The sequence below is a fragment of the Ptiloglossa arizonensis genome, chromosome 2, assembly GCF_051014685.1.
Source record: "Ptiloglossa arizonensis isolate GNS036 chromosome 2, iyPtiAriz1_principal, whole genome shotgun sequence".
Classification (NCBI taxonomy): Eukaryota; Metazoa; Arthropoda; class Insecta; order Hymenoptera; family Colletidae; genus Ptiloglossa; species Ptiloglossa arizonensis.
In genome coordinates, this window is record NC_135049.1 from 4,753,916 (window position 1) to 4,768,343 (window position 14,428).

At 36.2% G+C, this 14,428-nt stretch overlaps 1 long non-coding RNA gene across 1 annotated transcript; it reads right to left on the reverse strand.

Moving 5' to 3' along the window:
* Positions 1 to 427: 427 nt before the first annotated feature.
* LOC143143596 (uncharacterized) lies at positions 428 to 14,075 on the reverse strand. The gene is made up of 3 exons (XR_012991192.1): positions 14,000 to 14,075; positions 13,039 to 13,174; positions 428 to 815 (listed from the first exon to the last, which is right to left on the reverse strand). It is a non-coding gene; the product is annotated as an uncharacterized LOC143143596 (long non-coding RNA).
* Between the last annotated feature and the right edge of the window lie 353 nt (positions 14,076 to 14,428).

Below are 14,428 nucleotides of genomic sequence, written 5' to 3' on the forward strand. Positions count from 1 at the left end.
TTTAATTCTTTAACTACTTAGTTTTTAGTTATTACATAATCTGATAAGATTCACTGAGAATGTATTTCCTATATTTCAATCGAGTTTCGACTGCCTATTTGTACGAAGACGTTATTTGAATCGATGTTTCTTGAATATGTTTTTGAATATCTTGTCTATTCGAATATACTTCACGATCCAAAAACTGTTGCAACGATCTAAACGAATAATATTCACATGCGGTTATACTTGGAGAGCCCAGAGGACGAGATAAAAAGTTTCTATAATTTTAAAAATTTTTTCTGAAGTTTATTTCGAAAGCTGATGTTTGATAAAGGTATTACGTGCAATCTTTCAAATTGCCAGCAATAAACATCTAGAATGGTGGTCCGACATCGTCTAATAATTCAGAATAAGCGACAACTTTCATATCCCACCACAGGCGAACGTCAACAAAGACGCGGAGACTTATGAAACAACTTAATATTTATTACTGTGTTAATGTTTCGTTCAAACAAAGTTATCTCTTCCATTTTGCTTCTTCAACTTCTTTAACTAGTCATGTCAATTCGTTCGAGCAAAAACTTTTCGTGAACGGTTGTAAACCGTGAATGTTACTCGCGTAATTTCTGACGAGGTATTTTGCCATCCATCCTTGCTCGGTCTGCGTTTCGCTCTTCCGTTCCACCGTCCTTCCGTTCCACGTTCCACCGTTTCACCGTTCCATCGTTCCCTCGATCCTTCGTTCCCCGGATCCTCTCTTCCGCCTTTTCACCTCTACCATCGATGCCTCCTCTATTCTCCCAAGTATACAGATTCGATCCACGCAAACCAGTCTGGAAATAGGACGTGTCGGTGATTGCATGTAATTATTCTAATGTGATGCAGCGGCTTGGAAGTTACATTTGAATAGGTTTTGCTATGCATCGCTATTTTCTTTTTCCCCCCGTTAATTTCTACCAAAGTGTGGCTTTCGTATTTCTTCAAAATTATTCATCGATACGATATAATAGGTTGTTCAATAAGTTTTGTCGTTCTATAAAAACGTATTGAACATTACTCTTCAATGTAGTACTGTTCAACGAGTTTTATCGTTCGATAAAACTTATCGAACAACCTAGTACTGTTTAATAAATTTTATCGAACGACAAAATGTTTGTAAGTTTGTTAATAAGTTCAATCGAATGATAAAACTGATCGAAGAAGCTAGTATCGGGCAAATAATAATGTTCCGGTAATTGCTAGATTTGTGTAATTAATTTTTGAAAAGGTGACTTTTATTTCTCCCTGACGTATCCATCTGAAATGTTAATATTTACATCGTACAATGACCCGAGTGAAACGCTACACAATACTTTAGGAATCAAAGTATAGAAACTTCAAGTATCGAATAATGTTGGGGAAACATTGATGTGTGTCACCCGCTATAAGGAACAACGTTTTCAATGAGAATACGTTACTACCGGTAAAAGAAAATAACCGCGCGGTTTAATGTAAAATTTGATACAACGAAAACGATGTCGCGAGTGCCGTGCAATCATTCCAACCGACAGCGTGTAATTATTCGTGTGTATAAGTTGACGCAATTATTTAACAAAACACGAAATATAACGTCAGCGCTGGGAACATTTTCATTTCGATAGCAGATGTGTCAGTACCGGGCTAATGGACTTGCTTTCTACATGAAATTGAATTATAACGGTGTAGCAGTTTGCGGCTTTCTCGTGTAACAAGATTTAATAAAGCAGTCTGCGTAATAATATGCTATAGCAATAACACGTGCAGTACATTGCTACGTTATATATCGGGTCGCACGGATATCGAGGAATGATATTATCGCGGGACAAAATTACAATATCGTTTTAGTCGAAACTAGACAAACGGGGCCACGAAATTCGTCACGGTTTACAAAAAGTGACGAATGTTTGTTGATTCGACATCTATCGCAGTCGCGATGTCTCAATGCGTTCAGCAGTCTTCAGGAATGCATTAAAAATGTCAAAGCGCATCGACGCGATGCAACGAGACGAGACGCGACGCGACGCAACGTGGTCCTTCTTTTTCTTTTTTTTTTTTTTTTTCGGCTGATCTGTTGAATTTCACAGCTGGCTCTTGATGCGAAATTCCGCGGAAAAGAGAGAAAAGGGAAAAGCGGTCTGGAACAGAAATGGTTTCCAGTCTCGATGCTTGGCACGTACCAATACGAGGAAGATGATACTTTCACCACTGCCACTTCAAATAAATCTTTCAGTTTTTATCGGGACGAGTGAATTAATTTTATAAACATTAACCGAATCGGATAGGGCCGACGTAAATATAAATCTCGTAAATCAACGTCTCGGTCTTTTTCAAATATGAATTCCGTTTACATGGTAGTTCGCGTGTAAACGTCCGTTTGGAAGATATCTCGTTCGATTACTAACTCCCAAGTTTGTACTTTCGAATAAAAAAACAAATGTCAAGATTACCCAAACCGTTTGGATTTTATTCAAAAAGTAAATCGACCGATGATAATTGGGACACCCTGTATGAGGAGGCAGAGGGAGATAATGGAGTCGGATAGTTCCAACGAACTACATTGTTTCGTACGAAAGGAGTGGTGCGAAGTTCAACTTTGCGATAGTGATGGAATAGGTTTGCCCAGGGAAAGGGGTTGAAAGGAAGGAAGATCAGGAAGGAACACGTAATTTCAGAGGGCTTAGCGCGTCCCAATTTTCGGGCCAGTAAATTCCAATAACGTCCGATGCCCTTAAACTCTTCGTATATCACGTGAATCACGTCCCATGAACCATCGACCGATTTATAACGGCGGAATTCAGGTTATCGATATCCATTGGCAGTCCGTGCTCCTTACAAACGATTCTTCCCTAGCTTACTTATGGTGGTGTCTCTTTACACGTGTTCAACTTCGCTACAAATTCCGAAACGATATTTAGCGATTGCAATGGATACAAGGTAATCGATGCAATTATTTATGAGAATACGTTGATAAAAAAATAACTTTTTTAATGTCAACCGGACAATCTTGCGAACTACATTCCATAGGGTAATTAGGGGAGAGATGGACCCGCAGAAAACAGACGAGATAGATATTTCTTAAAATGTCTATTAAAGAGGCAATGCATCGGACATGTTTGTGCATTTTATATCACGACTGTACGAAGTTTCATCGAAAATCAACATTTCAGTTTCTGGCATGGTGAACAATTTTCACAGATGGCCATAAAATATGGTATCGTACTGTTGTTTGACTAGATGTTTGCGTCATGCTTGTAAGCTAAGTTTTAATAACACATAGGTAATACATAGTTCTCGTTTAAAACGGTGACGTCAACTATAAGAGGACGGGTAGCAATATTATTCTAGATCTAGATGATCAAATTAAAGAAAATACTAGGTCGTTAAAGAGTTTAGTTTCTATGGACAATTCCGTAGCGTTGTTTACTTCTTGATTCAAGTTTTACATGCATTTATAAGTATATAATACGCCTTTCCTATTACGGATTAATTCAACAATATTAGCTTCTTAACTTGTGACAAATTCGTGTCAAATATAAACTATTAAACTTCTTCGCGTTCTTTTTTCTGACGAATGAGAAATTTTTCAAAGATAAAAATAGGCATGTAAAGAAAAATCTTTTAATCTTAGTTATTCGATATTATTTTTTGTGATAGATATAAAATTGAAATATTTTTACAAAAACTTAAAAGAGTAATATATTGACTGGTATACCTCTAAAGAATTACATTGAACATTGCAAGTCGTGTTACTTTCTCTCTCTCTCTCTCTCTCTTTCTTTTCGCGTTTCTTTTTGTTTCTGATCAAATTCCCTACATCACACGTGTCACGGTTTAATACGAGTTTGCGTGTCGGTGACTGTGCACTGGACGTAAAAATTGCTCAGGTGGATACGACAAGAGTACTAAAAGACTCTAATTCCGAGCTAGTGGAACGAATACGATTGCATCGTAGTCCAGTTAGAAATTCCGAGCTCCGTCAGCGACGGATGAATCCCTGCTTTGTATTCTCGAAGGGATCGATTGCCGATGTACTGACAAGAGATCGTCGTGGTGAATGTTGCGGTCTGGCAATGCACACAAGCTGGTATGTGCAGGACACCGTAGTGCCAAGCCCGATGCGAGCAAGGTTGAAACCAATAACTTGCGCAACGCTTTGAACAGTCTCTTGGTTTGCGGCTTCGTGACTAAATAGTAATATCGAGAATAGCGCGCTACTACTACTATGCATCGCGTTTGTCACGCTTTACGCAGCTACGATCGTCGATCATACTAAGGACACGGTGCACTAATTATCAGAAAGACGTGTAAGAGTTCAAAGCAAATCGCTCGGAAAAGTTTCGTTCCGTCGAAATTTTTATAGAAAACCGAGCGAGATTAAAAATCAAAGCGGGACAAAAAATGTGTGGATAAAATGGGACGTTTAAAATAGGTCAAACGAATAGCTTGCCTAGTGCTTTTTACGTTAGAAAAAAATGGAAGGGATGAAATTTTACTTGACCCTACCTGACATAGTTGCGTATTTTTATAACGGGGCATTCTGTTTCGGTGGAGATCGGAGTCGCTGTAATAATCGAATGGTGCAGTTTCGTACTTTTGAACGCATTGAAAACCGGTAGTAATAAATATGTATCGTTGCAGTGTTGCGAAAAAGTTAATATCCTCGTACATGCATCGATATCGAGCATCCTTTGTGTGTTAACAAATTCCTCGCATCGTTGCGGCACGGTACTTTTGCGAGCCCCGGCGTTGCACGTGCAATATGCCTATAAAATTTTCCAAAATTCGCCACAGTAATAAAGATTCGAATTATGTAATTTGGAGAGTCGGAAAACTTTAATTTAATCTCGATTGCGGTCGCCTGAAATGTTAATTGCAGGGGGTTATACTTGCAAATCGAGAGTCATTATATATTTAGATCAGGTATTTTTTATTCATTGAGTACGTGAATATGAATTTCATATACGAATGTAATTAAAATGCAGGTTGAAAGGGAAACCGCTAATCAGATTGAATCTACCAGGAAACCGCATGAAGTGTAACGCGTGGATTTTAATGAAACTTTGTAGACGGATAGAGGACAGTAAGTGTTTTGAACTGCATACGGTTATAAGTGCAGACGATAAATTGTTTAGAAGATATGTAACGATAAACTTTGTAATCGTTCGCTTCTTCAATTTATGCAACAAATAATATATCATAATCGTTTCTTTTCCGCACTGATTCATTTTTCATTACTGTAATTTTTTGGAGAGCTATGTGAATCTATAGGATGTCCCAATCATCACCGGTCGATTTACTTTTTGAATAAAACTCGAACGTTTAAAGTAATTTTGATTATTGAGAAAATTTAAAAGTACAAACTTGAGAGTTAATAATGGAATAAGATATCTTCCAAATGGCGGCCCGTGTACTTTTCCACAATTAATTTCCCATCTGTGTAGATGACACGTGTCAAGTTTCAGGTTGATCGATATGACGTTTTAAAAATAGCGCGAAATTCAAATCGACCGGTGATGATCGGGACACCCTGTAAATATTCGAACATTTTCCCTTACGATTATTACAAATGCTATAAATCGGTTGTGACATCGTTCTTTGGAATGTACTTTGAGCAACTATCCTGGTGTGTAAGTTGTAAAAGTATCGAGAATCGAAGCGAGGGCAAACTTCACTTTTGGGAATGCCATGTTATGTCTGTGCACAAAACGTATCAACCGGAATCACTAATGGAAACAGTTGTTACACATCCATTAATGCTCTATCCACTTCAGAAATGACACGACTGTATTTTCGGGTCAGTAAAAACACTGTTCTATTTGTTTTTCCATTGCCTTGGGGAGTAAAAAGAAGTTGCATCGATCCCAATTAGACCTGCTACGAGAGATGGCTGATTGCTGATATCTCGTACAAAGCCAACACTCGATTAGAGTACCTTCTTGTTCCTCGGTTAAATTGTCGAAGCTCCCAGAGGGACATCATTTCCATTGCTTCCGATCCTATCCTGGCAATATTCTCAATATCATAGCACGCTAGTCGACAATTCCCTTTGATTGAATTTGCGACAGCCACTGTCTGCCATAACACCGTTTCGCGACGTTTACTCCTTTCTTCAGAAGTTAACGACACTCCAGCTGGATCACAATTCATAGTACTCGTGACAAACAGTTGCTCGAGAAGGACATTGTTCAACAGTAGCGATAGAATTGGACACGTAGATTCGAGTAGTTCGAGAAACGAAAGCAATATTTCCAAATAGATTGAAACTCGAACGAGATAGATTCGAACACTGTATAAACATTTCTAAAAGCAAACGAATATGGCGTACGATTCGAGTACAGGGGAGTGCAGTAATTTCGTACAAGCGAGAAAAAAGCTCCAGTGAAACAAATTTTGATCACGCAAATATCAATCCGCAGTAATATCTTATATTTTTCTTGCTCAAATTTGCAATCGAATGTCATATCTATCATAGTTTGCGTTTATTTAACTCCAGGGGTATTTTCAAAAAATATATAAAGAAGAAAACTCGATTAGTCAAATTCATACTTCATTGTGTCCCGCTCATTTTCTTCTTCGAGAGCTCGGTTAAGTTCGAATAGTTTCGACAAAAATCCTCCATCCTTGCTCGCACTCATACCTCCGCAAACAAAGATACTACCAACATACGATTATGTTTCCCTTGAAACCAAGAAGATTTACGTATCACTAAAACTAAATGAGTTATTCAGGTGGCCTGTTTTAAGTGCCTCACTCTGTTTAACAAGCAAACTACACGTACGCCTATGCGACAAGTATGTTTACGTATGTATGTAACAGATAGATACGCCTAGGCACTTAGTAACAAGTGTGCGCATGCGCACTTACGGTAAACCATGCCCGATGGCAGTATAAAAGGAGTCACTGATGCCTCAAGCAGCAAGTTGAAATTTATGCTTACAGTTGAGCTTTAAGCAGACCTTCGGGCAGCAATTCGAATTTGGTCGTTTACAATCACGCTCTAGATATAGTTTACAAAGGAACAGTGTAAATCGTGCTCGAATTTTAATAAAACTTTATTCTGTTGGATAGCGAACCTTGGAACAACCTCTTTGAGCAGTGAATAGAACACAATAACTTGTAGTTAGCTTCTTAGAAATTTATCAATATATAATTGAAAATAATTACAAATAAATAACATTTTTTGCATACTATTCAAAATATGACGAGGAATTTTGGAATCGTGATTTAAAAAAAAAAGATATTTCCGAAATTGTTCTCGATAACAATATTTTCCTTTTTTATAGGTTAGAAAGCAAAATTATACACCTGCAGTTGTTGAAGTCCGATAACGAATGCATTAAGGGAGAGATGCGTTTGGTTATATGAGCTATCCACATTTTTCTACGTTACACATTTTTTTACGCGTTCTCCTTAGACCGTAAGATGGCCTCTTTAGGGATCACGCCTCCCATCTTGGAAAATAGTGATCTAAAGGAAGATAATTACTTCTATCTAGAGTGTCATCCTTAGGTACTGGACTAATTTACTAGATAATTTAATTTTTGAACTTACAATTCTGAAACTTTTCGTTTACTATTAAAAATGTAGTTTGTTGTTGTGCACTTCGTGAATACTTTATACGTGCAATACCATGAAACTTTCGAAATCGTTTGAGATTCGTATTCCAAATACTGTCATCCATTGATTGTGTCAAATCTATCATCGATCGAATTGGTTCCATTGCTTATTGGTTGGCGATTTTCAGGGAGTATGAAACGATTTGTAAAATTCAAATTAATTGGAAATTAAAACGTTGCGATTTCGATTACAACGAACGGCTATAATTAATAGAGCATTATTCCCGATGCGACGTTGCACACGTTCACGACTCAATTATATTCCCGTAGAGAACAACAATGCTTCTCAACGTTCCGAATGATGATTGGATATCGATCTTATCGCAAAGAAATGTAATTCGTGTCTGGATTCTTGGCGCAGAATTCGTACGGGTTCCGATTTCTCAGAGCAAATCTATTATTTCACCTCGGGCAATGGAAAAATGATCGATTATTAGCCAGGTCGATCGACTGTGCTTCTCAGTTTTTGAAAAACAAGCGAGCGTAAAGAATTAATTCTGTTCATTTACATTTTTAAAAAAATTTAAATCTCAATCCGTTCAGGAATTCTGGTATAAATGTACGCGTTTAATTTTTTAATTATTTCAAACATTCTACCGAAAGGTATTTATTCGCTATAATTGCGAATAATTGTAAATATTCATAAATTAATTTCCCCACGATAGGACATAGCAACATTCTCCTATGGTCGTTAGATGTCGTGGATTAATTCGTTAAAAATTTTCCGTATTTCCGATAAGATTGTAGTGTTATTCGAAAAATTGTCAATACTACAGAACTAATTGAATTTTCCATATGCTGAAATGATATTTATCGACCTAGTGACCACGATATTTCAAAAGTTAACAAAGTTCGTGGAAGAAATTCTAATATGTTATAGAAAAGACGTTTATTCGAAGAGTGAACCATCATCGGTTGAAAATGTTGAATATCCCCTCTTTTCAACTTCTTAAGAGGAAAAGAAACTCCAGAAAACGAAACATTTATGTTCAAACTGTACTCGATAGAAGTTTATTAATTCGATGTTTATCGAATTAATAATTTACCTGAAATCGTACACATCATTGAGTTAAATTTCTTTTTTATCGTGTTTCGAATTAAGAAGAACCATAACAAAAAATTATATATATATCGTGAAATTGCATTGCACGAGGTATATGTCTACAAGTTTTCATTCCGATTCAATTATTCTTTTGTACAGAAAAAAAATATACAGAACCAACTACCTCGTTAAGTGTATAGAGCATGTGTTAAAGAGGCAGATGCTGTCACGTGCGGGCGAATAACGAAATTTCGTTACCGCAACACGATACTGTCATGCATGCCACACCAGATACAGTTCAACGTCACGCTGAAAGCTATATTGCCAAGAGCCGTTATTGTGGCAAATTACACATTGGCTCTATAGCGTTACCATATTCTGCAGTGACGAGGATGGCTGCTACTCGTTACAACGTTCATAGCTACCTTTCGCTCGGAATGAACAACACCGTCAAAGGTAACATAAATGATAGCCGTCATAGAACCTATTTTTTTGCAAAAGGACAATGTTCAAAAATCGTGACGATTACTGTTACATATTATTTTATATGGATCGAAAAACAATAATCTTTTGACAACTGGTTTAGAAGTTAATGTTATTTTTACGAAGAATAAAGAGATAGAGAGACAATGATTTTCTTTCGTCCCCTCCTCTTTCCTCTCCTTCAACTTTTCTATGGCATTTGTTTGCTTTTTCTTAACCTCTTGAGATCAAATCAGTTTTGAATAATATTTTAAAAATATATTTTAGGGAAACTTACGACATACTCTTTTGGGCCATGCACGACGTTATACAAACGTAGATATTCGTAATCGCATTCAATATTTCGCATTTAATCTCAATTGATTAAATTAATTAATTCTTCATCCGCGTAATGTAATATCGGTAGTTAATTTCAAATTCCATAGTCATCCATTCTTATTCTTCTATCAGAAATCCTAAATAAAAAATAAAAACTTGATCTTCGTCGAATGAGTTAGTTCGTCTGGTCAATATAAGCGAGTGGACTCTTACGGTTAATGTAAAGCAATCCTTTATCTTGAACGGACCAATTTTATGACCTGGATTTTCTCGAAGTTTTATTACTGTTGTTTGTCCAAAGGTAATCATTTCCTTTTTCTTAGGAAACCATTTGTAAATACCGGTGAATGAAGCAAGTGAAGCAAAAATTGAATCGATGTACAACTTAAGTTTTAAGGAGGTATTCTGGTCCTTCTGGAATCTGGCTTTAAACAATCGATTTTATTTTTATATTTTCTCGAAGCAGATGCCTTTGAAAATATCTGTGCTAAAGGATTTCCTCAACTCGTAAACTTAACGAAGTTATAGACGTTTAAAGAGAGCAGGATACGACTCACAGCGTGCATTACAAAAGCTTCTCTCGAATCTCCATTTTTTAAACTGACTGAAAGTATATCTCAAATTGTACTTGACCGATTTATATCAAATTTGGAAAGCATCTTTAGTGGCTGTCTCTTTGTCGTTCCAGTCACGAATTTAAAAATGTAATGTTTTTTTTTCTATTCTTTTTCTGGTACGCTAAAGAAAATGTCGATATTAAAAGTTCGAAAGCTCCTTATTTTTTTAATTTTGGAGATTATTTTCCCGTAGTTCAAACTATAGCTATTTTCATATATTCTGTTTATTAAGCGATGAAAGTTTAATCGATGAAACTTTAATTAGCTCTAACACATCTAGTCAAAATCGATGATCTCGTTTTTTTTAAAAAGGTCGCAGAAAAGATGATCCGACATCCGGTAGAAGGATTGAAATTTGTTCTCATCTTTTCGTAGCTCTATAGTAACCACGGACACTGTTTCGTGTCTGTTGTTTTTAATGAAAGAATGTATCAGACATTTTCTTTCCTCGCTGTTTCTTTTCTTACGCGCAAATACGTAACAAGCACGTCACCATCTTTTTCTCCTGGCACGTTCTTAGCAAATAATTTGAAACTAAGAAAAGACTGACTCACCTTGCCCTCGAGTTAGTTTCACTCACGAGGCACCATTTAAGCGAGAGAACGACCTGAAAAAAGCGAGTCGCCTGGTCTCGCGCGATTCTCACTTACAATTTTCTTTTATAGCGTCACTTAGGTGAAAGAATAGCTTTAATATACACTAAAGTACCGATTAAGGTATACATTTATTAATACGCTTAGGGACTACATCCATCCTACAACTAGTTTCTTTTATTTTTCTTTATTTAATCTTTCATTCCACGATACACTTCTTATCGTATGCACTTCCAAAATGTATGCGATACTATTATGATAAATCTTGCTTATGAAGATAAATTAGGTTTCTTTCAGTAGATTCGAGAAATCTCTTGTTTTCTGAGGTATACAGACTGTTTAAAAAAAAGTTTCAAGACTTCAAGGGCGTATAGTATCCACCGAGAATAACAAAAGCTGTCTAATTAATATAAATCCCACAATCGATCTTTCGGTGTAAAATTAAGTTTTGTTATTTACAAATATTCGATTCTGCAAGTCTCTTCACAATGCATTGATTTTAAATAGAGGAATTGGTTTAGAACGACTGACGTCAACACGAAATTTTATCATTGATATCATTAAGGGTTATCTCATTGATGCAAACATATACGTATTCTAGTGAAGTCACTTAAAAAAAGTATAAGTATCGGTTCAAGGCTGTCAACACGAAATCTCATCATTGTTATCATCAGAGGTTACCTCATTGATGCAAGCATAACACAAATCTTCGGTATTCGTTTAACATTGAGTGTGATAAACAATTACTCTCGAGTTATTAGAATAGATTCCTTCTAGTGAGGTCACTTAAAAAAGAATATACGTATTGTGAATGATCGACTTACACAGAAGAACACCGAAATAGGTTTAAAACTATAAGCTAAAGAAAGGCATGCTTGTATCGATTAAAAATACTTATGCGCTATTTACAAACTTCGCTATCCTTCCTAACAAGCGAGATGGGACAAAACGGTAGAGGCAAGCGGCTTAAAAACGTGCTGGTGTGCCATTTTCTACCCAAGCCACAGCAAGCTGAGGCCCATCGTCCAGCTCGACGTGTTTAATAGATCGCACACCGACTCGTGGATTCCATCCTGTCATCCCGACAACTGTGTTTTTTTGTCGGGTGCAGTATACACGAAACATGTATAATGTCGGTTAGATATGTACACGAGTATGTGCTTGTTTTCCCAGCGGTAGGGTGCACCAATGAAATGTCCTCTCGCGGAGATTTCATTCCTGTTTCAGCTCCCGCGGACACGCGCCCCATCGGATCTTCTGTCACCGCTTTCTGTGTTAGACGTATTACAAGGTTGAAAGGAAAGTTGACGAAAAATTTTCGCGAACAATAGTCGATGGTAATGACTTGGCCAACCTGCTCGTTTTTGTTAACGCTTTCGTAACGGTCGTGGTACATTCTAAAGGAAACCGGTGGAATTTATGGCTATGTTGACTAAGAGGAACGAATACCTTCACTTACGTGATGTTTACGGAGGACAGAGAAACCTCTAGGATAATACGTCATATTGCATAGCATTCTTTAACGAAAATCAGCGTTGCAGAGGCCAGATTTCCACAAACGTTCGTATTTAAATTTCATGATTCGAGAAATCACATCGCAATAATCGAAACATTAGTGTCAACTGTGTACGTATATCGGTATGTAGAGGGGTTCCTCGACTATTCCTCATTTCAGTAGTCATTACGCTCCTGTAGTCATTACGTTTTGGCTCCTGGCGGACACTATTGACATAGTAGTACGACCCTTGTATTTATAGGGGTTTCGTTCGATTGCTTATTGCAGATACACAAACCAGTAAATATGGGGATCCTACTACAGTTTCTTATGTGATTATTTACTTTATGTTTCTATTTATTTATTTTTTTATACATTCAGTGAAAGCTTACTCTAGTAACTTTTCTCTAAATCAACTTGCTTTTCCTGTTTCTTAAACAAATGCATTTTAGCATTAAAAGGAAATATAAGGAAATACATATAGATTTCAGGAGCTTGAGAAACTAACAAGTGTTTTTGCTGGTTTTGTTTTGCTATAAACTATTTTAATTTTGTTAATATATGTGTTCCTCTTTAAATTAACATTAAAAAAAATTATACGGTAACTCGTGAGCTGTGTTTAAAGTGCTGCGAACAATTGTAGAATCAACGCAAAACATTTCAACTAAAGTTTATCTTTTTAGATATACTAGACAATAGAAACAAGACAAATGAAGGTAAAAGAGTCAGTAGAATTCTTAGCTAACAGCGTTTACAAATAAAATATGTACAGTTGTACGTCTTGTACCTATATACACCGATTCTATCGTAAAATACGAATTAGTCTAAAAATAGCAGTAGTAGTTGAGGAGAATGAAAGTTGTTAAAGACTTACAGGTAGGCAGTGATGGAACGGTTGCGACTTAATGAAATTCTTCAGCACTGACTATTAATATGGCTTTCAAACTACCACGAGTCGTTTCATCTTCTGTTGTTTCCTCTCTTCTTTTTCCATCTTTGGACATGATTTTCTTACACAAACAAGAAGACAATAGCTATAGAATGTACTGGGAGGATCGTTGAGAACGAAATATAGAGAACTCGGAGATACCGGATGCAGAGTTAATGGAATTCTGCGATATTCGCGTGATTACCAGATGTGCATACAATTTACATAAAGAAAACTGCTTCAGAGGTACATCATTTTAGGGACGAATTACGTATTGTAAATGCAAGAAGAAAACTTTCTTTTCCGTAACGATCTTGAATTTACGTAGAATTACCGTTCGTCGTATTTATAAACTCCTTTATTAATGAGTTTCGCTTTATTTAACTTATTATTTTATGCACTGATAAACATATTTTATAGTAGACGTTCTTTAAAGTTATTTTGTTCTCAAGCGAGTGAAACATTTAATGTACAATAATGTATAATAAAAATATTATATCGGAGATGTAACGATTTTGTGCTAAAGTTTGAACTTTTCTAATAGTTATAGGTATTCGAACGCTATACAATAGTAATTGAAGTACTTGTAATTAAATATACTTTACGCTTTACGTGCCAATAAATTCTCACGTAGCACGCGAAATGATAGTGATTCATTTTCTAATTTATTTCTGGCACAGTAATACTTGAATTACTCGAGAAAATTGAATACTACTTAATAGTTTCTTACACAAATTGTCAGTACCGTGAGTATTTAAACAAGCAAAACAATTCAATAATTATGCTATTATTAAGCGTAAAAAGAATTTTCCAATAATGTATTAATACGTATACTTTATTTCGATAGATGATTTAAAATAACAAGAAGAGAGAATAACAATTTAGTGGCTAAATTTTGCAATATTACCTGAGACACTAATAATGTTGTACAATGATGAGAAACAAAACCTTCAACGAAACAAAGACATTCTAAGGTCGTGTCCGGAAACTCTAACACTGAGTAGTTGCATTTAATTAGTGTCTATGAATATGTTTAACTGTATCTGAGGTGCATAAATACAGAATGACATTCAATGGTAGATAACATACCTGGCAAATAGGTTGGCCGTAATATTTCCTATTGAGTGATTTTCTCTATTTGCAAAATCCCCGTTTAGCAAGACGTATACCGTGCAGGAAATTGGTCCACGGGTTGCACATCTATTAGGGCCACTGACTGTGCTTGCGGCGTAGTGGGTTTATGATACTTCAATCGCTATTGAAAATGGATGAATGAGCTGCTGGTTATTGTCACGTTAACTCCTTAAATCACAAGGTGAACGGAGAAATTAATTAA